Source organism: Rattus norvegicus, chromosome 1 (genome assembly GCF_021556685.1).
Source record: "Rattus norvegicus strain SHRSP/BbbUtx chromosome 1, alternate assembly SHRSP_T2T, whole genome shotgun sequence".
NCBI lineage: Eukaryota > Metazoa > Chordata > Mammalia > Rodentia > Muridae > Rattus > Rattus norvegicus.
The window spans coordinates 179,688,705-179,716,281 of record NC_141534.1 but is presented as its reverse complement, the minus strand read 5'-3'; the positions used below and the strand labels follow the sequence as shown (position 1 = coordinate 179,716,281).

General features: G+C 44.7%; 2 long non-coding RNA genes across 2 annotated transcripts in view; one reads left to right on the top strand and one right to left on the bottom strand.

Annotated features, from left to right (window-relative positions):
- Positions 1–3,879: 3,879 nt before the first annotated feature.
- LOC147996933 (uncharacterized) lies at positions 3,880–25,781 on the top strand. The gene is made up of 2 exons (XR_015652361.1): positions 3,880–4,082; positions 25,575–25,781. It is a non-coding gene; the product is annotated as an uncharacterized LOC147996933 (long non-coding RNA).
- The window catches only part of LOC147996932 (uncharacterized), a 19,750-nt gene continuing 13,179 nt past the window's right edge, over positions 21,007–27,577 (bottom strand). Inside the window, exon 2 of the long non-coding RNA XR_015652362.1 lies at positions 21,007–23,515. This is a non-coding gene — a long non-coding RNA (uncharacterized LOC147996932). The remainder of the gene's footprint in view (positions 23,516–27,577) is intronic.

The window sequence follows — 27,577 nt, the reverse complement described above, 5'->3', positions numbered from 1 at the left end:
TAGCAACAACAATGGATTTGGGCTATTATGGATGTATGGGAATTGTGCTAATGGCTTTGTGATCAATAGCTAACATACTAACATACATGTAATTTATGAGTATATTTTTCACAAAAGTTTATTTTTCTTACCTTCATTTTACTAAAACTGCTAATAACGTTGATTGCTGTTGCTGTTTGAGACAGAATATCATTCTGTGGTCTCAGCTGGACTGGGATTCCTGGCAATCCTCCTGCCTCAGCTTCTGGAGTACTAGAGTTACAATTTGAGCCACCACACCTGGCTTAATAATATCATTAAAACCCATCTTTTGCACAAAATGAATTCTTTATTTTGAATTTTCAGCATTGCTTAATGCTGCACATGGTAAAGTCCTAGTCGCCAGGGTGACACTCTTTAGGGGTGGAGGAACTTGAAGAAGGAAGGGCGAGTAGGAGGTCCAGAGGTTCCTGTGGAATGACTTTGGTGTTAGTCAGGGTTCTGCAGAGTCATAGAACTTACCGGCAGTCTCTAGATAGTAAGGGAATTGGTTGATGACTTACGGTCTGTAGCCCAGAGTGGAAGTCCAGGGATCTAGTGGTGGCTCAGTGCATGGGGCAGGCAGGCAGGCAAAAAAGAGAGAGACTCTTCCTTCTTCCAATGTTCTTATGTAAATCTCCAGCAGAAAGTGTGTCCCAGATTAAAGGTGTGTTCCAGCACGCCTGGTCTGGGATTTGCTTTGTTCCAGGTGACCTTGAACTCAGAGATCTCCTTGGCTTAAGCTCCTGGGATTCATAGCCACTTTGCCTCAAGAGCTCCATGCCAGGTCAGAAACTTGCATCTCTCAGCCTCAAGATCAGGATCACAGGTGAGCCTTCCAATTCTGGATTGTAGTTCATTCCAGACATAGTCAAGTGGACAACCAGGAATAGCCACTACAGTGTGGTAATGGCTTCTAGGTCTCTTCTTTTTCCTTGCTTCTACTTCTTTGCCAGCAAGTAGTTATTTAGGTTCTAACACACACTCCTAGTATTCTTGCCACGAGATATAGCCACAGGCCTAAAAGTAGCAGAGTAGATAGAACGGACTATAAAACTCTGAAAATGTAAGCATTTGTAAGGTGACTGAATGTCTTAGATGTCTTCGTAACTAAGACCCTTAGTAATTACAAACCCAGTCTTCTCTCTTTGGATGACTGTTTTTGCAGTCATTGTAACTTTAAATACTTTTCAGATTTCTATTTGTTTTTGTCGAGGTTTAGTTTGTTCATTATCTAGGGGATGTGTGTGGTGCTAGCATTGAACCAGGACCTTGTGCATGCTGGGTAAGCACTCTATCACCGAGTTACATCACTAATTTGTTTTGTTTGTGTCACCTTGGAGCAGAGTCTCTTAGAGCCCAGAGTGGCCTGTATGTGTAAACAAATATGACCTTGAACTCCTGATCCCCCTGCCTCTACCTCCCAAGTGATGGAATTACAGAAGAGTGCCACTGTGCTGGCGGTACTGGGGATGGTGGTGAGGACTGAACCTGTGGCATTATGAATGTTAGACTAGCAATCTGACAACTTACATCTTTAGCCCAGGAAAATATTTTTATTACATGATAAATTTTTTATTCTCCTATGTGATGACCATTTAAGCTGTTTGAATTTTGAGCAAACACATACTTCCTAAATTTTATTTCTGTGGGGTACGGCTCAGACTAAAGACTCTTAGTTCGTAGATTAGGTCTATGCCTAACGTTATACAAAACCTTTAAAACAGTTTATACAGGAAAAGTCCTGTTTCCTATTGCCACGTGCAGTATGTGAGCACCAAATGCTCTCTACTTCCACAGCCTCTGGTGTTACCTTTATAGATTATAGGTTGGTTTTTGCCCCCACCAGGGGTTGGGGCTTGTCATGATCTTTTCTTCATATTCAGGAAGTTCTTTCTGTTGTCTTTCAAGAGAGTTTCTCTGTGTAACCCTAACTGTTCTGAAACTCATTCTGTAGATCAGGTTGGCCTCAAATTCTGCCCCACCTGCCTCTGCCTCCTGAGTGCTGGGATTAAAGGCATGCAACACCACTGACTGGCATTTTCAAGAAGTTTTTGTCTATTCTTAATCTATAGAGAGTTTAGTTTTTTAAATATCTTTTTCTATATTCAGATGTTTCACAATTCTAATTTTTCTTTTTTTTTCTTTTCTTTTCTTTTTTTTTTTTTTTTCCGGAGCTGAGGACCGAACCCAGGGCCTTGCGCTTGCTAGGCAAGCGCTCTACCACTGAGCTAAATCCCCAACCCCTCTAATTTTTCTTAATATATTGATTTTTACTGAGTGCTAGAATTTTTTTCTTTTAAATTTATTTTATTTTACTGTACAGTGTAAGCGTTTGCCTGCATGTATGTATGTGTGTCCGATCCCCTGAAACTGAGGTTATAGATCTGTTATGAGCTGGAAACTGAACCTGGGGTCCTCTCAAGGACAGCCAGTGCTTTTGAGTGCTGAGCAGATCTCTACCCCATGGCTGGTATGTTAACTAATTTACTTGGATTAACATCATTCACGTATTTATTTAGAGACAAGGTCTTGTACAGCTTAGGCTGGCCTTGATTGACAAAGATGCCAAGGCTGTGGGATGGAGAAAATATGGACTTTTCAACAAATGGAGCTGGAACCTTTGAACAGTCATACGCAAAAGAAGCCTAGCAGGCTGGAGATTAGGAGACTGGAAAGAGAGGAGTAGAGTCATCCCAAAGGAAGTAGGGGAAAAAGAAAGCCCAGAAATTTAGGGGGCAGAGAATTCTTGGAGCAGAAGTCTGACCTACAAGTAAATGTCTGCACGAGTTACCAGTGCAAACCAGAGTTAGGGACGCTGAGGGCCAGGATTCAGTTCCCAGCACACTCGTGCTGCCTTCAGAGTCTGCTTTGTACGTTTACTATGGTGTGTGTGTGTGGTGTGTGTGTGTGTGTGTGTGTGTGTGTGTGTGTGTGTGTGTGTGTGAGAGAGAGAGAGAGAGAGAGAGAGAGAGAGAGAGAGAGAGAGAGAGAGGCGGGGGTTAGGAGCATCTTATTCTGTGGTCCTATCTTTGAAATCACAAAACCTCAGCTTCCAGAGTGCTGATATTACAGCCACGAAGCAATATGCCCAGTTTGTAATTCTCTCTCTCTCTCTCTCTCTCTCTCTCTCTCACACACACACACACACACACACACACACACACACACACAAAACTTATTTGTATATGGGTATTGCCTCCACACACATGCATCTTGGGTATCCCTGGTGCTGAGGTCAGAAGAAGGCATTGGATTCCGGGAACTGGCACTACAGACAGATTTGAGCTGCCATGTGGGTGATGGAAATTAAACCAGGTCCTCTTAGAAAAAAAAAAAAAAGAATAAGCCAGTGTTCTTAACCACTTCAGGCCCTGTAATTATTTTCTTGATACTTAGAGTGGCAGATGACATCTAGGGCAGAAGAGACTGTCACTTTTGTTCTCTCAGAAGGTGGTGGCAAGGAGCTGGGTCTGATGCAGGACTCCCTAGGCCTGTGTTAGCTATCAGTCTCACAAATGAGCCTGTGCTTTTAGGCTGTGAACATCACAAATACTTCCCAGCAACCCCCATTGGTTTGGGCAAGAGACAGGAGTGGGCTGGGTATGGTTATCCATATGCAGGATTAGAAGGAACTGGAATTCAGTATTTCTTTTCTTCTCCATGGAAGGCGGGCGAGAGCCAGCTGGAATTGAGTGTCTCCCTTTTTCCTGTCATTTCTGCTCTGCTAAACCTCCAGCTGGTTCAGCTCTAGTTAAATCATTTCTCCCGGGGGCAGAAGTTGCTAAGAAGATTGGAATGTGCTTGGTATTTCAACATGATTTCTCTTCTCTCTCTACCAGAAGCACTGGGAGTGGGGGTGGCATTTCTCGGACAATCACCATGAGAACCTATCAGAGCTCCAGGATGCAAAAGTCTGGGAACCCCAAGAACAGGGTGTCCCTGGAGTTTTCATCTCCCAGGCTTGCCCACACGGAGCCTGCAGTATTTTATCAACCTAGTACAGATGCGCTCAATCCTGGCAGAACCACTAGGGAAGTTTCAGCTTTTGGATTACAGACCTGGTAAGATACGACTCTCTTGTGTTTGCTTATAAGTGTCTCCAATTTGGGAGCAAAGGCTTGCTATATGACCTCACTTCTCTAATGGATCTTGGAAGAAGGGGTTGAATTTCCAGTTTATTTAGCTTTTTGTCATCATTAGGAGGGAAGTTTCTGGCTTTTTATGTGCCAGACCGGAAACTTACCTTTTGCCGTTGGATGCTCATATGAGTACAGTCTGCTCTCACAGTTCAGGAAGTTTACATTTCTCCATATTCAGCTAGGGGCTCGGAGCTCTCAAGCTTCCTCTCTGAGGACTCCATAGAGGTTGAAGTCCTGTATATGTATGTACAGTCTTCCAGACTTCCCAGTGGTTTAGTGTGACTTTTATTTTTAAGCTCAGCCTCTTAGTAGCTGCCCCTCTGGGGCAAAGGAATTTATTACTCAGGCCAGCTTTAAGCAGCTCATTTAAGTGAAAGGACACCTCATATTGATGGCCCGTAAGAAGCCCAAGGGTATTCTTCAAGTCCAGCCACATGCCCTACATGTGGGGTAGCCTCGAGCAAGTGCAATGGCTTCTGGATTCTCAGTATTGACCAGATCACAGCAGGCCTCTTGCCAGGTTCTGTCAAACGTCCGTTGGCTCTGTCATTTTGCTCATGTTACTGAGCGAACAGCCTCCTCTTTATCACCCTTCACCTCATCCTTGAGATTTTCCGGTTTTCATGTGGTATAATGGTTTGAATGAGAATTCCCTTAGGTTCATATATTTGCATGCTTAGTCACCAGTTGGTGGACATTTGGGAGGGATGAGGAGGTGTGGCCTTGTTGGAGGAGGTGTGTCACTGGGGTTAGGCTTTGAGGTTCCCAAAATGCTCTCTCTGCCCCGCCCCCTTTCAGGCCTACAGACAAGGATGTAAAGTTCTCAGCTACTACTGCAATGCCATGTCAATCATGCCTGGCATGATGCTAATGAACTGACTCAGAAACTATATGCAAGCCCCGCAGTTAAATGCTCTCTTTTATAAGAGTTGCCTTGCTCATGGGGTCTCCTCACAGCAATAGAACAGTGGCTAAGAGGTTTCCATTCTCTCTCTGCTCCAGACAGTTCCTCCCATACATCCCCCACAGAACTTTCTTCTTCCCATGTATAGCCTCTGCTCTATTGCAGTAAAACTGGGATGGAGGGGTTGGGGATTTAGCTCAGTGGTAAAGTGCTTGTCTAGCAAGCACAAAGTCCTGGGTTCGAGCCTCAGCTCTGGGGGGGGGGGGAACTGGGATGAAGACCCACTTTTTAAGTGGGCCATGCCTTTTTATATGGAGAAGGAACAGGAGGGTAGTTGTCCCTTTTTTCCCTGTTGTTTCTACATGGAAAACTTACCCTAAGGGTACATGAGTTAGGGGTGATGTGGGTTTGGGGTGGTGGCAGCTTATCTTGTATTCTTAGCTTACCATGTGTGGGGCAATGTTGAACATGGAAGTCCGTGCTGAATGAAAGGAAAACCTGGGCTGTTTTGCTGTATAGGAGAGAGCCTCTAGTACTAGACTAGGTTGATGGCCTTGGATGGGGAGTGGTAGGTGAATGCACAGCCTCCTACAATGAGAAGGTGAAGAGGAGTCTCATTACTTGCTTCTTTCTTTGGGGTATCTGTGAGACAACGAAATTAGGCAAGAAAAGAGGGGTTGTCCTGGCTCATGGTTTAAGGGGGTACAGTACTCCACGGGGGGGGGGAGGGGCTGCAGAAAAAAAATTTCTTTAAAGATTTATTTATTATATATAAGTACACTGTAGCTGTCTTCAGACACACCAGAAGAGAGCATCAGATCTCATGACAGATGGTTGTAAGTCACCATGTGGTTGCTGGGAATTGAACTGAGGACCTCTGGAAGAGCAGTCAGTGCTCTTAACCGCTGAGCCCTCTCCCCAGCCCAGGCTGCAGAAATTTTATGCAGCCTGTCACACTGTGTCCCAGTTAGCCAGCAGAAAGTGATGCTTCGCTCTTTGTCATTTCTCTCTTTTTATTCACGGTACCACCTATATTCAGAAGAGTTTTCGGTTAAACTCTCAGGAAACATCCTCCCAGAAAAACTCAGAAATGCGTTTCCTAGACACATACATACATAGATGTACATCCTATCAAGTTAACGGTGAGGACTAACATCCCTGGGGTCTTAAAGGAGCCCTAACTAGGAAGATCAGCAGGGCCTCAAACCTTCCACTCTCTGCTGCCCAATGCTGGGAGTTTAGGTGTGCATCACTCTACCCCGTCTACTTGACTAACAGCTATTTCCTCCTGTAGTAGAGAACCATAGAGGTGGGAGTGGATATAAGACCGAGGGTTCAAGATGTACATTCTTTTGTTAGGTGAGGTAGTTCACATCCTAGCACCCTGAAGGCTAAGTAAGGCATTATGATCAGTAACTCAATCAAGGCTAGCCCTGGCTACATAACAAATTCTAGATCTGCCTGGGCTCCTTAATGGGACTTTTTGTAGAAAAGCTGGAATGAGAGAAGAAGAGGAGGAGGAGGAAGAAGAGGAAGAAGAGAAAAAGCTAGGTGTCATGGTCTACATGTTGAAGGAGGATCAGTAATTCAAGGCCAGCCTGAGTTGTGTAAGATTGTTTCAAAAACAATGAACAAACAGAAAACCAAAACCAAACCAAACATGCAAAACTCCCAGCGATGCCCACATGTGGTTAGATGTCACAGTTGGGTTGTCTCTGCCATCTTGTCCCTCGTGTGAGGGTGTGAAGGCACTTCCCACTTCCTTGGGAGAGTGGAGCCCTGGCTTAGGGTGCAGGAACCAAGTGGCTGAGGTATTGGTCCTACTAAAAATAGCACAGGATCCAGGGGAGGCCTCTGCTCCACAGTTCCAAGTAAGAAAGGCAGCAGGCTATCTGTCACATGCTGCAAGCAGGACCAGCAAGCAAAGGGCTGCTGGTAGGAGCCTGTGACAGAATCCAGGGCAGGGCTGGAAAGGAATGCAAGATAAGAAGGCAAGAGACCGGATGCCCAGTTACCGAGGAGGGAAGGCTCTTGCAGGAGGTGGGGGCTGTGCTTGAATCCCAGCAATGACTGCTAGTTGAGTGTGGGAATTTAGCACTGGAAAAACTCAAAAACGAACTAACTAAATATTTCTTCTAAAAGCAAACAAAACAAAGAAAATAAAACCAAAATCAAAACAAAGAAACAGGAAGAGGAAGTTCAGTTTTGTTGTCCTGGGATCTCCCTCCAGGAGCCCCCTTTGGAAGATAAAGCTGTGAGGTGGAGCCTGCTTCTCTCCTCGGCTGGCTTCTCTGCAGGCCACAGCTCGGTTCATGCAAACCAAGGAAATACACGGATAAAAAGGTTTGCACCCACGATTTCCACACCCCGTCTGGGGACAGGAGCTCAGACAAAAGCCTGTGTGCATCCGAACTATGACATAATCTACAGAATAGAACTACCCAAGAATCCTGGCATCCCGTGTGCTCTGGGCAGTAGGACCTACCTTCCACGGACCTCTCAAGCCAGGCAGCTGGTGATTCTTCTTTACTGTGCAAGCTAAGACCATTTCAGGGGAGAGGCTGGGGACTGCAGGAGTCTATTAATGCTGAAGACTCTGAGGATAATGGCACCTTGGTGTGACCCTGAGTTCATTCAGGGCTCATTAAAGATGCTCCCTGTAGGCAGCTTTGGTAGTTGTTTAGATTAGAAACAGCTATTTAAAAATGATAGTTATCGCTTTGGTGGAATGAGGGAGAGAGATGATGGCCACAGGCACAAATCATGCATTTATTTATGAACCTTTCCCCTTATCCTTTCTTTCTTTGTTGTTTGGTTGGCTGTTTTTTTGTTTGTTGGTTTGTTTTTGAAATAGAGTCTCCCTGTGTATCCCTGGCTGGACTGGAACTCACTGTGTAGATCAGGCTGAAGATCACCTGATCAGCCATCAGCCTCTTCCTTAAAAGTGCTGGAATTAAAGGTGTGTGCCACCAGGCCTGGGACTCATACTTTTAAAAAATTTAAGATTTAATTTAATTTATTTTATGTTTGTGAATGTTTTGCTTGAGTAGATGTACTGTGCATGCCCCATGTCCTTAGAATTCAGAAGAGGTCATTGGACCCCTTGGAAGGAGTTAAAGATAGTTGTAAACAGCCAAGGGAATGCTGGGAATTGAACCTGGGTCCTCGTCAAGAACAACTATTCTTAACTGCTGAGCCATTTCGGAACCCAGGGCTTTTTCCATGCAGCCTCCCAATCTTCCTAAATACAGGAGGAAGAACTAATCTCATGGAAAAAGAAAAGAAGTAGAAACGAGAACGGTGAGGGACTACAGTTTAGAACTCCAGAACACTGCATTTTTTTGATTGACAACTGATCCTTCAATTTAGTAGCTTAAAGTCTGGTGGAGACAAGAGGATTATGCTTGCACATTCTGTGTGAGACCCTGCCTCAAAAAACAAAAAAGAAGCTGAGATAGTAGCCCAAGGAGTAAGAGTGCTTGCAACTCAAGTGTGAGAACCCAGGTTCAAATCCCCAGAAGCTTTATAAGGAAACGCTGAGCATCGCTGTGTTTGCCTGCAATCCCAAAACTGGGGGATGAGATGGGTGGATCTTAGGGAGCTCACTAGCCAGTCAGTTTAGCTGAAATGGGAATCTTCAAGTTCAGCTAGAGACCCTGCCCATGGAACCAAGCAGAGCAGGATAAAAAAAGATACCAATATACTCCTTTGGCCTCCAAGGATGCTCATATGCCTTACTGTGTACACACACATACATGTATACCATACATACACACACACATACATACATACATTTATATTTAGAAAGCAAGCAGGCAAACAACCCACAATATTAATAGGAGTGCTAGAAACTGTCCCAAAACAGAGCTAAACAGGAATGGCCAGCACAGAGTGTGTGTGAAGCTCTCAGACTCTGGGATTGGTTGGAACACATCCTACCGCAGACCTCAAGTTAGACTACTGTCCCAGGTGACCAAAGGATTATACTGGAAGGATGCATCTCCATTGGATCTTCACAAATGCTGGGCGGGAGATGAACTCACAGGCCTTCCCTGTACCTTGGATGTATAGAGAAGATGCTTCCTTCCCGTGTGGGCCTCATTTAGGTTTCTGGCTTGCCCGATTCTGAGAACTACCTGGCAACATGTGTGGCTTTCAAAGCAATTGTTAAGACCTAGAGGGTTTATTAAGCAGAAATTGCAGCCTGACTCTGCAAGCCTCCCTGCCCCAGTGACGGTGGTATTCAGTCCTGACTAATGCTCCCACGTGTTCTCTCCCAGCTTGGGAGGCAAGACTGTGTGATGGGTCGCATCTGACTGTTCCTATTCTTGGCACTGTGTGTGTGGAGGGGGGTCGGGGGAGCATGTAACTTACTCAAGTATATAATATATACTGTTGTCCCTCCAAAATTCTTAGTGAAATACTGATATAAGGCCTAAGGAGGAGATGACTCGGTGTTTAAGTACCGGCTGTGTAAGCATGAAGACCTGAGCTCAGATCTCCAGAACCTAGGTAAAAGTCGGACACGGATCGTGAACATCTGAAATCCCGGTGTCTGTAGTGAGATGGAGACAGAATCCCTAAAACCTCATGGGCAGCTAGCTTGGTATGTACAGTACTAAAACAAAAGAGGCCCTGCCCTAAACAAGGTGAAAGGCAAGGACTGACACCCCAAGCTGTCCTCAGATGTCTACATGCATGCCATAGTATGTGAATATCTGCACAGGCATACACAGACACACAGACACAGAGAGAGAGAGAGAGAGAGAGAGGTGGGTGGGTGGGGAGGGACAGAGGGAGGGAGAGAGAGAGGGAGAGAAACACATTGATGTTTCTACATCTCATACGTAGTTAAATTTTACGTTATTTTAGTCTTTGTGTTTGGGTGTTTGCCTGCCAGTATGTCTGTGCATTATGCAGAGGCCTGGTATCCACAGAGGCCAGAAGAGAGCATTGAATCCCATGGAACTTGAGTTACAGATGGTTGTGGGCTACAAAATGAATGCTGGGAATCAAACCTGGGTCTTCTAGAGTATTAGCCACCACTCTTAAAGGCTAAGCCATCTCTCTAGTGCCACATAGTAAAAGAAAAAAAAAATTTAACCAACCAATTGCAGATTCAAAAAGAGCATGATTTGACCTGGATTTCTTTCCCTTAGGTGACCCTTGCTATCCTAGGGCAAAACAATAATACTGACAATATACTTTATGAGCTCTAGTGTGTGTTCTTATTTCCCACCAACCCCTGGAGAGGAAGAGTTGAGCTCTGCACTCCACAGATGAGGAAACAGGTTCAGAGATATGAAGCACGTTAAAAATACTCTTCAAGGGAAGTTGGACTCAGAGCCAACTCTGTGCAACAGCAATGTCCTCCCACTCCCCCATGCTGTTGCCTCGGGGGATGACAAGGCTGTGCCGGGGAGCCCCACTGGTCCAGTCATCACTGTCAGCTGTAACGTCAATCAATGGATGCTAATAGGCTGAGCAGGGGAGAGGGTGGAGTGGAGGTGGGAGACACAGGGTCTGGAGGAGTGGGTGCACGTGGGGAGGTATGACGGTCTGATAGACGTTATCGGCAGATAAGGAACTTGAAGAATCTGTGTCAGTTCACTTGTTGATGACATGTCACATGCTTGTACAAGCCTCTTAGCTACCAGGGTACTGGGCTGTTTGGCTTCGTTTTCCCGGAGTGAGATTGATAAGCACATTCCACTGAGACCAGATACAGCCAGGAGAGGCCAGAAGCCAAACAGCGTATAGACCATGTGAGGAGAGTGGCAAGAAGTCTGCCGTTTTCTAATGCTGCTCGGGGTTTCTGTGAGAGCTCAGGGAAGGGAGAAATGAAAGGAATGTTCGGTGAAAATTGCGTTCAAGCTGAATCTATGTTTCTGTGAAGTTGCAAGTCCTGGCTACTGAGAAGGAGAGAGAGCCTGAACATGTGCGTGTGGGTGAAGGGCATGTTCTCGAATGAGCTCCTGCGTGTGTTTGTGCCACAAAGAAAATGAAGGACAAGCTTTAGAACAAGTGATTTTTGATAAATATTTACAATTTGTTCTCAATCTTTATCCTTGTTGACTTTTTTTTTTAATGTTAGCCTAAGGTTTTTTTTTTTTTTTTTTTTTTTTTTTGGTTCTTTTTCTCGGAGCTGGGGACAGAACCCAGGGCCTTGCGCTTCCTAGGCAGGTGCTCTACCACTGAGCTAAATCCACAACCCCTAAGGATATTTTTTAATTTTATATATATGAGTATGCTGCCTTTGTGTATGTGTGTATATACACACATGAATACATATACAAACATATATATGTGTGTGTATGTATGTATATCTCTCTCTATATATGATATGTATATATGTGTGTGTGTATGTTCTCTTTCCCCAGGATTTTCAGTGGTGCCAAGGAGTTGGAGGTGGGGGAACCAACTTGATAAATAGTCCAAAGCCTTATGGTGGATTTGAACAGGGGATCTCCTAGTTGGTGGTGTTGCTTAGGGAAATTATGGAAATGTTAGGAGGTAGAGTCTTGCTGGTGGAAGTAGGATTTTGCAGGTGGGCTTTGAGGTTTTATAGATTCACCCCACTTCCTGTTTTCTCTCTTCCCCACCCCTCTCCAATGTGGATGAAAATGTGACCAGCCAGCTTTTTTTTTTTTTTTGATTTATTTATTTATTTCATGTATATAAGTCCTCTGTCTCCATGCAAATCAGAAGAGGAAATCAGATTCCACTACAGATGGTTGTGAGCCACCTTACCATTGCTGGGAATTGAACTCAGGACCTCTGGAAGAACAGGCAGTACTCTTAACCACTGAGCCATGTCTCCACCCTGTGCTTCCTGCTCTTGCTGTCATGCTCTCCCTGCCTGTTACCATACCTGTCCCACCATGGTGGACTCTATTCCTCTGGAATCATTAGCTGAAGTAGACCTTTCCTTCCTTAAGTAGCTTTTGGTTACAGTATTTCATCACGGCAATAGGAAAGTAATGGATACAAGTCCACAAAACCAAACCCATGCATACTGGGAGGCAGAAGGACCTAGGCTTTACTAGACAGCGACAGAACTTTGTAAAGAGAAGGGTAACTCAGCTTTAACTGTCAAATGAGCAGATAATGCTGCTCTGGCTAGTTTTATGTCAACTTGACACAAGCTGGAGTTATCTGAAAAGAGGTAAACACAATTGAGAAAATGCCTCCATAAGATGTCAATAGCTGTAAGCATCTTCTTCTTTTTTTTTTTTTGTTTTTTTTTTTAAGATTTATTTACTTATTTATTATAAGTACACTGTAGCTGTCTTCAGACACGCCAGAAGGGGGCACCAGATCTCATTACAGATGGTTGTGAGCCACCATGTGGTTGCTGGGATTTGAACTCAGGACCTCTGGAAGAACAATCAGTGCTCTTAACCACTGAGCCATCTCTCCAGCCCAACATCTTCTTTTTTTTTAAAAAGATTTATTTATTTTATGAATGATCTATCCACATGTACATCTGTACACCTGCATGCCAAAAGAGGACATCAGACTGCATTATAGATGGTTTAGAGCCAGCATGCTGTTACTGGGAATTGAACTCAGGACCTCTAGCAAAGCATCCAGTGCTCTTAACCGCTGAGCCATCTCTCCAGCCCTGTAAGCATTTTCTTAATGAGTGATTGGTGACACCCCCAGCCCATTGAGGGTGGGGGGACCCTTTAGCTGGTGGTCCCAGGTTCTATAAGAAAGCAGGCTGAGCAAGTCAGGTGGAGTAAGTCAGTGAGCAGCACTCCTCCATGGCCTCTGTATCAGTTCCTGCCTCCAGGTTCCTGCCCTGTTTGAGTTCCTGTTCTGACTTCCTTCAGTGATGAACAGGTCAGTGGAAGTATAAGCCAAATAAACTCTTTCTCTCCCAAGTTGCTTTGGTCACAGTACTCATCACAGCAGTGATAACCTTAACTAAGAAAAATGTTCTCCCAGCCTGACCTGCATCACATCATAGTGCTGGAGTTTTACCTCCAAAGGGTGTGATGGTCTTTAGGTTCTAAATTATTTTGTTTTTAATGTGTATAGGTCTTTTACTCACATGGATGTCTGTATGTATGCAGTGCCCTTGGAGTCCAGCATCGGACGTCCTACAACTGTGTCTCCATGTGGGCGCTGGAAATTGAACCCAGGTTTCTCTGGAAGAAGAGCAAGTGCTCTTAGTTACTGAGCCATTTCTCTAGCTCCTCATTTTTTATTCTAGTCACAAGAAGTTACTGAAATTAACATTCAGTGGTTTTTTTTTTTAGCATGCCTACAGAGAAGCATATTGGCCACTGATGTGCAACTAACTACCTAATTCCAGAATGTTCTCCTCACTCCAAGGAGAATGCCGCCCATTAATAGATACTCACTACCCGATCTCCTCTCTCTGCACCTGATGACTGGATTCTGCTGTAGGTCTGTATGGGTTTGCCTTCTCTGCCAAAATAGGACCATGTGATAACATAGCCTTTTGTGTCTGTATTCTTTCATGTAGTGAGAGAATCACTTCAACATCAGCCAATGGACCCATGATGCACCCTGGTACAGATGTGTACACCTTCTCTATCCATTCATCACCTGATGAAAGTTTTGGCTGTTTCTGCTTCAGGGCTGTTATAAATAAAGACACTATCAACATTGGCATGCATGCCTTATATAGACATAGACATGTCTTTCCAGTTCTCTCGGGCATCTACCTAGGAATACAGTTGCTAGTTTGAGTGATAATTTTGTGGTGAACTTTTTGAGGAATTACCAAATGGTTTTGCAAAAAGACCATCCCATATTTATACACCCCAAACCAGTATACAAGGTCTCCAGTTTCCTCACAGATACTTAAGTGATGGTGAAGTGATAATCTCATGGTGATTTTGTCTTGAATTTCCCTAAAATCAAAGGACAATGAATACCTTTTGGTTACTGTCGGCTGTGTGTGTGTCTATATTCGTGTATATGTGAATCACATTTATTTTACTTTAAAATTACATGTGTGTGTGTGTGTGTGTGTGTGTGTGTGTGTGTGTGTGTGCGCGCGTGCGCGCAAATGAGTGTCAGTGCTTGCGAGGTCAGAAGTGTTGGATTCCCGAGAGTTGGAGTTACTGGCACTCATGAACCATTGACTTGGGTGCTGGGAACCGAACTCCTGTCCTCTGCACAGACAGTGTGTGCTTTTAATCACTAAATCATCTCTTCAGCACCCACCCCCCCCAGGATATTTCTTTTTTTTTTTTTTTTTTTGAGACAAGCACTCACTGTATACTCCAGGTTAGCCTTGAACTTATGACCCTCCTGCCTCATCATCTTGAATGTCGGGATTACAGAAATATGTCACCATGCCCGCACTGCCCACTTTTAGATCGATGTATTTATCTTCCTGCTAAGAGATGTGTATATTCTATTCAGGAGATATCTCCCAGATGTGTGGCTTCCTGTGTTCACCCCACTCTCTAGGTCCTTCCTTGACTTTCTTGCTATCGTCCTCTGACACGATCCTCTAATGCTGAAGATGTATACTTCAACATGTGTTTTGCTTTCCATCCCCTTTTTTTTTCATTTGTGTGGAGCCGTGAAAAGCCTCTTCCACCCAGGTCTGAGTGTCTCCAAAGAATTTAGCCTCCACACCAGTCAAACAGAACTGTTTCATAAGCAAGAAATAAATTGCCATGTAAAGCCACTAAGCTCAGGACGTCGGTGGCTTCACCATAACCCAGCCGATTTGAGCTGATATAAGGAATGGCAAAGGATGGCTCTGTATAAAAAGGTGATTCCATCATGGGTTGTTAGAGGTAAAACCTGGAAGAAGGAACGTATGCCGAGAAAGGCCTGAATCACTGTGCCAGTGAGAACCCAGGGCTATGGCAAAGAAAAGCTCTCCTGCTGTATGCTCGCCTTTAATCCCAGCACTGGGGAGGCAGAAGCAGGGGGATCTTCCCGAGTCTCAGGCCAGGCTGGACTGCAGAGTGAGTCCCAGGACAGGCAGGGATACAGAGAGAACCCTTGTTTTTTTTTTTTTTTTTAAAAGCCAAAACTACCATGTCCTTCTCTGGGCAACTTGAAGCTGTTCTTGCCCTCACTGCAACTCCCCAGGTAATGGCTTGGCCTTGCCTTCAATTGTACTTTTAAAATCTATTATTTGAGATAAGATTTTGCTTGGAGTTCAGACTGGCTTACCAAATTGGTTGGTAGCCCAAGTTGGCTTTGAAGTCCTAGTCCTCTTTCTTCTGCCTCCAGAAAGTTGGGATTGTAGGTGTGTGGTACCATAAATACATTTAAAAGCAAAACCCCAAACCAAACAAAAAACAAGACAAAACTAAGGCTAATTATGTTTACTGAGTGAATACCATGGACTACTTGATGACTGGACAGTGCCTCTATTGACATGGTGTCTTCCTATCTCGCAGACTGAAGTCTCTAACATGGTAATCTTACCGGACAATACTGCGTTCAATTTATTTCGAAAACAATTATTCTCTGACATCAGACATTTCTTTTTGTAGTCAGTAAAGGTTGTTCCATTTTCATTATAGCAGAAATATTCATTTTAGGAGTGAGAACGGAAAGATAAGGCCCCCACAGAGCCACTGTTTGCAGAGGAAGCTGATTGGAGCCCGCAAGCTGTGCTCCTTTGTTCAGTTTCCGCAGAGAGAGGTGCCAAGGCCGGGTGTGGAGATAAAGATGCCGCTGTCAAATACACCTGTGAGAATTACAGAGCCAGCCAGGTGCTTCCTAGGTTTCAGCAGAATCAGTACCACTGGCTGATCCCAAGGCTCGCACAGAAGACAAAAGCCTTTATAGAAAACCAGCAGAGGTGGTGCATTTCTCAGTGGTGTAGCTACCCCTGCTCAGGTAAATAGCCCCAACTCATGTTCACACACGCAACCCCAATAAATGCAGTAGGTCACACGCATGTGCACAAAAGAATGTAGGCGTACAAGAGTGGCTGTTGGGAGGAAGAGGGGTAAGATGGGAGGGAGGGAGAAGGGGATAAGATAATAAGGGCGGATGTGGTGGCTTGATTCATATGTTTGAATGCTTGAACCGTAAGGAGTGGCACTATTAGGTGGTTTGGTCTTGTTGGAATAGGTGTGACCTTGTTGCAGGAAGTGTTTCGCTGGGGACAGGCTTTGACATCTGTAAACTCATGTCTGGTCAGTGTGACACAGTCACTGGCTGCCTGTGGATCAAGATGTAGAACTCTCAGCTCTTTCTCCAGCACCGTTTCTGCTTGCATGCCAGTGTGTCTTGCCATCATGATAATGAACTAAACCTCTGAAACTGTAAGCCAGCCCCAGTGAAATGTTTTCCTATCTAAGAGTTGCTGTGGTCATGGTAACTCTTCACAACAATAACACCCTAAGATAGGGGATATAGACATATTACTAAAATATGTGTGTGTGTGTGTGTGTGTGTGTGTGTGTGTGTGTGTGTGTATGAAATAGAAAAGGAAAGAAAGGGGGTTGGGGATTTAGCTCAGTGGTAGAGCGCTTGCCTAGGAAGCGCAAGGCCCTGGGTTCGGTCCCCAGCTCTGAAAAAAAAAAAAAAAGAAGCAAAAAAAAAAAAAAAGCAAAAAAAAAAGAAAAGGAAGGAAAGAAGGAAAGGAAAAGGAAAGAAAGGAGGAAAAAGGAAAGAAAGGAGGAAAAAGAAAAGAGAGAGAGAGAGAGAGAGAGAGAGAGAGAGATGATGAAATTCACTTTCCCAAAATCCAATTGTTAGCATCTGCCCACTTCCCCCAGGCATTTCCCACGTAATTTCCCCAAGTCACTAATGCATACGGGAAAGTCTTAGTCATTTGATGAAATAATATTTGTTATTTTTAAAAAAATTACAAACAGAACTGGGTGATTAAAGTCAAGTCAAGTCAGCAAATATTTCCCAAGCACTCACCGTTTCCATTTATGACCAGTAAGTCCCCTCATGCTAATGCCGAGGTTCTCTGGATAGTGAGGAACAAGAATGGGAAGGGCCATTCCTACCTGGATCTTCTCTGCACTGACATTTTCCAGCTCCAGTTTGGGAATGTAATTGCTCGATAGCTTCACTTTATTTTAAACGTTTTGTTGATGCCTGGTTAATTTATCCAAACCACCCCCGTTTTGAAGCAGACCGAATACCACATCTTGTATCCCACTCAGACTGGCCTTGAACTCCCTATGTAGCTGAAGGTGATCTTGAACTCCTGATCCTCCTGCCTCTACCTCCTGAGTTCTGGGCGTGCAGAATGCAGGACTTTGTGCCACTGAGTGCTCTGCTGACTGAGGCACTCCAGCCCCACGGCTCCCAACTTTATTCTTCCTTTCTTTTCCCAAGTTGAATTTGGCTCTTCTTGGCTTTTTTTTTTTTTTTTTTTTGGTTCTTTTTTTTCAGAGCTGGGGACCGAACCCAGGGCCTGGCGCTTCCTAGGCAAGCGCTCTACCACTGAGCTAAATCCCCAACCCCTCATCTTGGCTTTTGCACTTTTATATTTTATATGCATTTTGGATAAACTTGTCAGTTTCCATTCATAAAACATTGCTGACACAAAATTTATCAGGATTACATATAGCTTATGGATAGATTTGGAGAAAATTACTGTTTTTTTTAATTCATAAACATGGTATGTCCCCTCCCATTTACTTAGATTTTTATTTATCTTAGTAGCATTCTTTTTTTTCAGTATAAAAATCTTATATGCCAGGCTGGAGAGATGGCTCAGAGGTTAAGAGCACTGGCTTCCAGATGTCCTGAGTTCAATTCCCAGCAACCACATGGTGGCTCGCAACCATCTATAATGAAATCTGGTGCCCTCTTCTGGCCTGCAGGCATATACATTCAGGCAGACTGCTGTATACATAATATATAAATCTTTAAAAAAAAAATCTTGGGTTTGGGATTTAGCTCAGTGGTAGAGCGCTTGCCTACCAAGCACAAGACCCTGGGTTCGGTCCCCAGCTCCAGAAAAAAAAAAAAATCTTACATGTCTCGGTGCTATATATTTTATATACTTCGTTTGTTTTTTGTATTTTATTTTATTTTATTTTATTTTATTTTATTTTTATGAGACAGGGTTTTTCCGTGTAGCCCTGGCTGTCCTGGAACTCACTATATAGACCAGGGTGGCTTTGAACTCAGGTATCCTCTAGTCCTTGTCTTCTGAGAGCTGGGATTGAAGTTATACCTGGCTATTTGATATTTTCTTTTTTTTTAATATTTTATTTATTTATTATATATGAGTACATTGTAGCTGTCTTCAGACACACCAGAAGAGGGCATCAGATCTCATTACAGATGGTTGTGAGCTACCATGTGGTTGCTGGGATTTGAACTCAGGACCTCTGGAAGAGCAGTCAGTGCTCTTAACCGCTGAGCCACCTCTCCAGCCCCTGATATTTTCTTATATTACTTTTGGTACGGTAAAAAATGACTCCTAAGGACTGGGCGTGGTGGCTCCCGCCTTTAATACCAGCACTTCGGAGGCAGAGGCGGGCTCCAGGCATCGGTTAGCACCTGGATCTCTCTGCACCTGTGGATAGGTCATTACGTTTTCAGTTACATGACTAGTGCACACTTCTGTTGGAGTTAGGTATTTTGAATTCTGTTTACTTAGCAGCAATTGAATCTTACATGGATAATTGACAATAGTGAGAACAGAACAACACTCACTAAATCCACCTTCTATGGCCATAGTTGTGTTGTCTGAGTTTTAGTCATTATGAGTCATGTAATTCCTGGGGTTAGTCGAGGGGGTGGAAGGGAGGAAGATGTTGGGTAAATGGAAGGACCCAGGTTTATAAAAGCATCAAGTGGCAACTCTGAGCCTCAGAACTGAGTCAGGGAGAGGGGACTGTTTTATAGTCTCTTTATTGGAGGATTGGAGGCCCCTTACTCAGAGCTTCTGAGTGGTCTGGAAGGACATGGAGGGGCTAGGTGCTTAAGCTTGGTGGCAAGTGCTTTACCCACTAAAACATCTTGCTGGCCTCTATTTTTAATCTAAAATATGGATTAACAAACCCTTTATATAACTGTGAGATTTATTTTTTAAATTCTTTTTTGGTTTAAGTGTGTGTGTGTCTGTCTGTCTCTCTCTGTCTCTCCGTCTGTGTGTGTGTGTGTGTGTGTGTGTGTGTGTGTGTGTGTGTGAGAGAGAGAGAGAGAGAGAGAGAGAGAGAGAGAGAGAGAGAGAGAAATGGCCGTGCACATGTGTGTAGGTGTCCACAGAGGCCAGCAGAGGGCATTAGATGCCTGGAGCTGGTTATAGTCAGTTGTTAGCTGCCCCACATGGGTGCTGGGGACTATACTTAGGTCCTCTAAAAAGCTTCAAGCATTTAACCAGTTAGTCATCTCTCCTGTTCTAATTTCAATAGGGCTACTATTTGGCTGAATGAAATGGAAAGAAGCCAATAAATGGTTTCCGAAGCCTTCATTTGGTGAGGCACATCTAGGCATCTAGGTTCTCATGGCTGGGAAAATCTGGACTATCTTTAATTCTGTGACTGTAGGACACAGTTCTGTACGACAGGACCACTGGGGAAAACCCAGCCATGCCATGTGGAAATATGAGGATGTTCCTTTGCCCCTTTGCTTCAGCTGTTTTTCCCTCTCCACAACTTTCTCCAAATGTTGGACTATTTTAGCATAATCACAATCATCTTAGGCGCTAACCTAAGACCACGTCAAGACGCTACCACAGCTAAGGCCTCTAAGCCCTCCATTTCCACCAGCTTCCGGGACGGCTCCCCCTAGTGGTTGCTCTGAAAACACATCCAGGGCCAAGTGGGTCAGGAAATCTTGGCTCAGATGGAGGAGAGGGGCCAAGAACACACGATGGCAGCCACCCATATTTCCTAAACCCAAGTAGAACAAACACTTCACAGAACGTTCCCAGTCTGTGATGCAATCCTTCCCCAGGGGGGAATACTCCTCTCTGCTTGGGTGACTCCAGGGCCTGGAGGATAAACAGTGGGGGATGGGGACAGAACCCAGAGCCTCCAGGGGAAAGGGTTGATGAATGGGGCCGAGGGGTGGGTGGGGCAAAGACTTTTCTGACCCTATTCAATCTTAAGTAGTACTCCACCTGAGCAGCAGTTATAGGGCCACAGCGATCCTAGATAGCTTGCTGAAGGAACATTCTGGAACAATCTGGACCTGTCCCCAGAAGGCTGACTTTGAGCTTAGTGAGCCTGTGCCTATTCTGGGTCAGGCATTCACACAAGCCCTGGAGTTTCAGAACCCGTTCTTTAAGGCTTGCACAGATTTGGGAGCAAGCCTGTTCTGAGTCCTAGCTGTTACATCCTGAAAGCTGGACTGTCTTGATCCTGGGATCAGGGAGAGGGAGACAGGCAATCCCTGAGCCAGCGTCTCCTGCCAAGGACGGAGCAAGCACATGGAAGCCTTGGCACCCGCAATCCCTGTGTCTCGGAAATTAAAAGCCTCCCTTGCTCTGATCACAGCAGTTATTTGTCACCTACAGACGTCACTAATCATGGGACTTCTTCTCTATTGCTTCGCCGTTTCTACTTCTGCCTCAGCCCATGTCCTTGGGGCTCTCCCTGACACTTGCCCGGTGGTTTGCTCTACAAGCCATCTTTTTATCTAAGAACCACTGCCAAGCCGCAGTTTCCTGCGTTTTGTCTGATTATCCAGGCAAGAAAGTACTGTCTGTGGGCCATATCTGTCACTCAGGGCCATAATTACTCCTAGACTCTTTAGATGCAGAGGCTGCCTGAGCATCTCTCGGGAATACCACAGCTTTCCTGTTCTTTCTTTCCTTTGATGGAGCTACATTAGGGCAAATAACATTATTGGAACTACATACTGAACGTATGCATGGATACCACTATGTAAATTGACTTTGCTCCAGGCAGACCCTGAGTATGCTGCAGGGAAACTTAGCACGGAGAGGTCGAGTGATTATGATCTGTGGAGGTCACATCTCCGAGATACCAGTTTGTCTCGTCACCAGTCTGCAACCTTTCTCCCATATTTTATTTCTTTCCTGTTTAAAAAGGCCTTTGGGGGATGGGTGTAGCGGCACACATCTTTGATCACAGCTCTCCGTAGGCAGAGGCAGACAGATGTCTGAGTTTGAGGCCAGCCAAGGCTTCTCAACAGTACCCTGTCTTAGCAACCAACCGACCTACCAAATTTCCCATATGCACTTAGTTACTGCTGGGCTGTCAGTTTTCTTCTTTGGATTGACGCAGCATCCTGTCCCTGCTGTTGTATCAGGAAGGCATGGTGATTGCTCACATCCTAATGGACCAGAAAAGCAGCGAGAGAAAATTCTGGTGTTTATCCGCGTTTCCATCCCTTGACTCATTCTGGGCTCCAAGTTCATGAGATGATGTCACCCATGGTTAATGTAGGTCTTCCCTCTTCACCTAAAAGTCTCTGGAAATGCCCTCCCAGACACACCAAGAGATGCATTCCCCAGGTGACTCTGAATCCAGCTCAATTTGCAACAAAGATGAACCGTCACAGTTACTTTGAACATGTCTCGAATTCTCTGGTGCAATCTATGCTTTTTAGGTATCTATTTTATTATAGGTAAGTATGCTTGAGTGTCTGTATGTGCACCACGGGCTCTTTCAAGCATCGGAGGCCAGGAAAAGCTATCAGAGTCCCTGGAACTGGTGTGGCAGGAGGTTGTGAGCTGTGTCCCTGAATACTGGGAACCCAAAGCAGCTTTGCAAAAGCAGTAAGTGCTCTTAAGGGCTGAGCCATTTCTCCAGCCCCTGTGTAATCTCTGTGTAACTATTCTTCATATTTTCTTTGTGCTAAGTGATATTAATATTACATATCAACACAATATTTTGTATTTTACGAGGGCTTCAGAAATTATTAAAGGAACCAACAGTGTTTGAGAGATCTTGAAACACCGTATGTGGGTGTATTTGTGGATGGTTGTATGTATTTTGTGTCTGTGTTATTTGTATGTGTGTTTATGTATGTGTGCGGTGGGAGAGAGAGAGCAGGACACATGAGGGGAGTTGAGTTTACGGTCTCTAATCATCGGCAGGCAGCTCGGCCAACACATTCTCTTGGGAGGAGTCTCTGAAGGTCCAGCTCAGGCCTCTCTACTCTTCCTCTGCTTCTCCATCGCCGTGCACACCCACATTGTATCATGATATTTAAAAGGCTGCCTAGAGCTCGACTTGCCTGCAGTAGTCTGCATTTTTTGACAATAGGCCCCTGTCTTCTCTGGCGTCTTGCACAATGCCTGACATATAGAAATCATTGAATAAGTTTTTGTTGGGCAAATGAGGGAACAAAGGCCCTTCTTGCCTCTGGAGAGCTCCAAAACACTCAGAACATATGTACAAATCTGTGCTCTGCTGAGCTCGACTTCAGAGAATTAGCATGTGGGCCAATTCTGGTTTTCAAATGCATTTGAAATGGACAATGTTCAGCATGTGTTGTAAGTTACTGCTTTTCCTCAGTCGGGGCCGGAATCAATCAATATCTATGACCCAATAGCGAGTGGCTAAGACCGTCCCTCATCCTTCATCCTCTCGTTCATCTCCAGAGGGAAGAGCAAGTCCAAGCCCTGCTCCTGCGAGCTCTGTTTATCCTTGGAGGTGGGGACTGCCCACTAGGAATGCAGCCTGTTTCAGAGATGCTGAAGTTAGACTTTTTACCTAAGAGCAATTTCCCTAAACTCCAGCCAGATCAATTTGTGCCCCCTCCCTGGGCTATTATCCCAGCGCCTTTGCCAAAGCTCTCAGCAAGTCTTCATAATCTCTAACATGCCTCATTCTCTGTGGAGTTTTCCAAGCACTTGCCTACCCATTATCCTTGCTAATGTCACACCAGCTGTTATGTATTCCGGAGGGCACCAGAAGAGGGGCAGAGATCACACCACATGGATTCAGCACCTGCCCTGCCATTTACCAGAATGTGGTGGAAGGTAGGTGGCATTCTCCCTCATAGCCTCCAGTTCTCGGATGATGCTCACTGAAAAGGCACTGTTGAGGTCTCACTACTTGGCTCGGCGGCCAGCCTGGGGCAGGAGTTGGATGCATGAAGGTCGTGGATGTTAGTGTTTTCATATTCCAGTAATGTTGTGATTAGTTTAGATTCCTGTGGCAAGTCATGTGTTAAAATAGTCCTCATGAGGCCGAGGAGATGGCTCGGTTGGTAAAAGGGCTTGTCACATGAACCTTATGTCGAGAGTTCAGTTCCTGGGACTCACTGAAAACTGGATGCAGAAGGGCACATCTGGAATCCCAGCACTCCTGTGGTGAGATGGGAGGAGGAGGCAAGAGAATTATAGAAGGCTTATGTGGCACCTAGCCTGGAGGACACAGTACAGTGACAGAAACAAGGAAGATTCTGCCTCAGCAAGGCGGGCGCTGACTCCTGCAGCTGTCCTTTGATCTCCACGTGGGCACTGTACCACAGCATGCATCTGCACTCCCGTGTCTAAGTTGTTGATGACTCTGTCCTACAAATACTCAAAAATCAAGAGGAAGAGTAACTGAAAAAAAAAAAAGACAAACAAAAAACAAAGACAAAATGTTAGGGGGCTCAATGGTTAAGGGCCCTGGCTGCTCTTCCAGAGGACCTGGGTTTGATCCCAGCATCCACAGGGTAGGTCACAACCATCTGTAACCATGGTTCCCAGGAATGAGACTCTCTTGTCGGGTTTCTGCAGGTACCAGGCACGCTCATGGTGACAGCCATCCATGCAGGAAAAAAAAAAAAAAAAAAACCACCCATGCACATAGAAATGGATCCGTCTAAAACCAAACCCAAAACAAACAAAGCATCACCCAACTACTAAGACCTAGAGACACAATAGAGCGAAGGCAGGCCCGGAGCCTTGGCGTTCCTAGAGGTCAGCTCTGTCCATTCCTGATCGATGGAGAAAATCTGGTAAAGTGACATCTTTGGGAAAATAACAATAACTGAGCTGGTACCTAAGCCATGCTGGAGGCAAAATACAGAGAAATAAAGGAATCAGTCAGCAACTGACTGAGGACAAAAGACTGCACAAAGGGCACCCAGGGTGGAGACACTCATCCGTGCAGAGCATTAGGAGTCCTTTTAAGAAACACATTATGGGGCTGGAGAGCTGGCTTAACAGCTAAGAACGCTTATTGCCCTAGCGGAGGATCTAAGTTTTGTTCCCAGCCCCCACAGACATCTACTACTGTCTGTAACTCTAGGTCCAGGGTATCTGATGCCCTCTTCTGGTCTCCACAGGCACTGCACACATGTGGTGTGACTATACATATGAGGGTAAATATACACCAATGGTAAAAATCAATAAACCACTGGGTACGGCAGTACACATCTTCAATCCCAGCACCCGGAGATTAGAAGCAAGCAAATCTCTGTAAACGCAAGGCCAGCCTGGTCTACAAAAGAGTTTCATGCTTTTCTCTTCTAGGCAAGCAGACCACAGGGCAGGAAGTAGCTCATTCAAGCTGGCTTCCTCTTCCCAACTAACCAAAGGGGTGTGCTCTCCCCAAGGAAAACGTGAAGATGAATTAGGGTCCAAGACTCCTACTCCAGTGCGAAGCTTTCAGTCTACATGGGGACATGAGGTAGCCTCCGATGACTACAGTCAAGATTCATCATAAGGAGAGAGACAGGACACTGTGTATGTGGCTGGGTAAACATGTGACTCCATGCCCCAGATCAACAGAGCCCTGGACATTACCTCTCATGTACACACCAATGAAGATATGCAAAAATGCCCAATACTGGGTGCTAATGAGAAGACCATGGGCCTGTATTGGAAGTGAAATATGTTTTTATTGAAATTCCTTCCAAATACTTCTTTCTTCCAATTAACAAAAGGGAGGAGTGGCTCTCTCAAGGGAAATAACAGAGTCAGGATAGCCACGTTGGTGATGTCGGATGTGTGTGTGTGTGTGTGTGTGTGTGTGTGTGTGTGTGTGTGTGTGTTAAGGATACCAATGCTGGTGATGTCAGGATTAAGAATACCCACGATGGTGATGTCAGGGGAAGGGAGGTAAGGATACCAAGGTGGGGAGCGGTAAGGATACTATACCCATGCTGGTGATGATCCTTAGAGCATAGAATGAGGACCAGGAACATGGCTCAGCAGGTAGGTGCTTACCGTCCAATTTGACAAGCTCTTTCACACCCAGGACCCATATGGTGGAAAATGGGAACTAACTACTCACAAGTTGTCCTCCAATACAATATACACATGCATGCTATGTGAAAACACACACACACACACACACACACACACACACACACACACACACACCAAACCAATATAATAACAAAATTTAAAAGGAAAGAAAACCATGTCAAGCACATTGCTTTAATCCCAGCACTCAGGAGACAGAGGCAGGCAGATCTGTGTGAATTGGAGGTCAGCCTGGCCTACAGAGTGAGTTCCTGGACAGCCAGGGCTACACAAAGAAACCCTGACTCAAACAAAACAAAACAACAGCAACAATAACAAAACCCCGAACAAAAACAACGACAAAAAGAAAACCATATAAAATTAGTACAGCATGAATTAATTAGAAAAACTTTAAAATTTTATATTGCAGGGGCTGGAGAGGTGACTCAGTGGTGTAGAGCACTTGCTGCCTCTGCAGAAGACCATGATTGGATTCCCAGCACCTACACAGCAGGTCACAGCCATCTGTAACTCCAGCTCCAGGGGATCTAATGCCTTCTTCTGACCTCCATTGGCACTACACACACAATACACTTAAATAAACAAATAATTAATTAAAATAATTCATATTGTAGAAGTCAGAAAACCTTTTGGAGGCATTTTCTTGTTATGTTCAATAAGTTTAGAGAACCTCTAAGCCACTAAGTGAGGCAGGGTATTTTAGGGACAAACTTGTGCTGACAGACTTTCACAGCAGTGTGAATTTTTGTTTCACTAAAACTCACGGGAGAGACAAAGACAGCCAAAGTCAGAGAAGTCATTCTAACTCTTCTTGGAGGGCTGAGCTTCTTAAAGTTTTCCCTCTTGTTGCCAGATAACCTTTTTAAAAGACAGTGTCTCAATCTGTAGTCCTGGCTAGCCTATAATTCTATGTAGATCAGGCTGTCTTGGAGCTCACAGGGAACCTCCGAGTTCTGAATTTAAAGGTGTGCATATCACGTCCAGCAAGCCAGAAAAATTTTTATAAGCTCCTCAGTATGAAGTATATAAGATAGGAATGCAGACCAAACATGACAATGAATAAGTTATAAAGAACTTTATCTGAAACAATTCTTTATATATGATATACACATAAGTTATGATTTATTAAAGGTTAAAGCAGATGTGCATAGCAAGAAGATGGATACTCTTATTTATGTAAAACGATACAATTCATTGATTAATAGATAACTTGATGCTCTCATGCCCCCAGTAAGGAGCAGAAATACTAAATCTTTATTTCATTTCATTAAGCAGTGTTTCTCTAGGAGCAGAAAACTTTATATGTAGCTTGAAAATGCTACAATTTGTAACACGTAATAGTTTCTAAACTGACCTGGGGTAAATCAGGCAGTGGTGACTGGCACTTCGTGGTGGGGCAGCATACACATTCAAAGTGGGTATGTTGTATACTCAGAACCAAGGTGCAGTGAGGTTTCAAGTCGCAACAGAGCTGAGGGCTGACAGGAACACCCCAGATCCATTAAACATTTGATTCTGACTTAACTTTCAGTCATTATGCCTTCAGAAACCATCCACTGTTGACAAATTCCTCGGGACCTGTCTCTTTGGGAACATTGATTTAAGTTTGAAGGAAGAGATATGAACCAACAGTTGGTCAGAAACCAAAGGAGAGCTGATTCTAAGTAAGTCAGGAATGTTAAGTTGCCCAGGGCAGGGTGATGCACGCCTCTCATCCCAGCACTCCTGAAGTGGAGGCAGGACAAACAGGGATTCCGTGTCGGCTCTGAGCTATATGGCGAGTTCAAGGCTTTTCTGAGAGCTTAAGGTCAGTGTGGACTTTACAGAGAGACTTGTCTCATCGGAAGCAAGTTACACTGTAGGATAAGAATAAAAAAAAAAGTCTGTGATCACCGTTGGAAATGGGTGACTATCTAAGTGTACTGACTGAGTCAGGATAGTTGGGAAATGAACGTCTCTCAGTATTTCAAACAGTAGGGAACCTGACACAGGCCGTCTGCCACTTAGGAGAAGATCCCCCTAGAGACACAGATGAGACATTGTTTCTCAGACTTTAATGCAGATTCAAATTATATATCTCACTTTTCCCGTGTGTGTGTGTGTGTGTGTGTGTGTGTGTGTGTGTGTGTGTGTGTGTGTAACATCTACAGCCTCAGCCTCAGGCATGCCAGGCAAGTACTGGGCCCTAAAGTGTACACCCAGCCTACACACACCTCTCTGGCCCCTTCCGTAGACTTTTAAGGCTGCAGATTCAAATCCAGTAGGATGAACCTGGGGCCTGAGAGTCCCAATCTCAAGGTAGTTCCAGAAAAAGTAATCTCTGAGTTATCCCCACCCCCTGCTCCCAACCCCCACCCGGAAACAGGATTTCTTTGTGTAGCCCTTGGCTATCTCTGTAGACCAGGCTGCAGG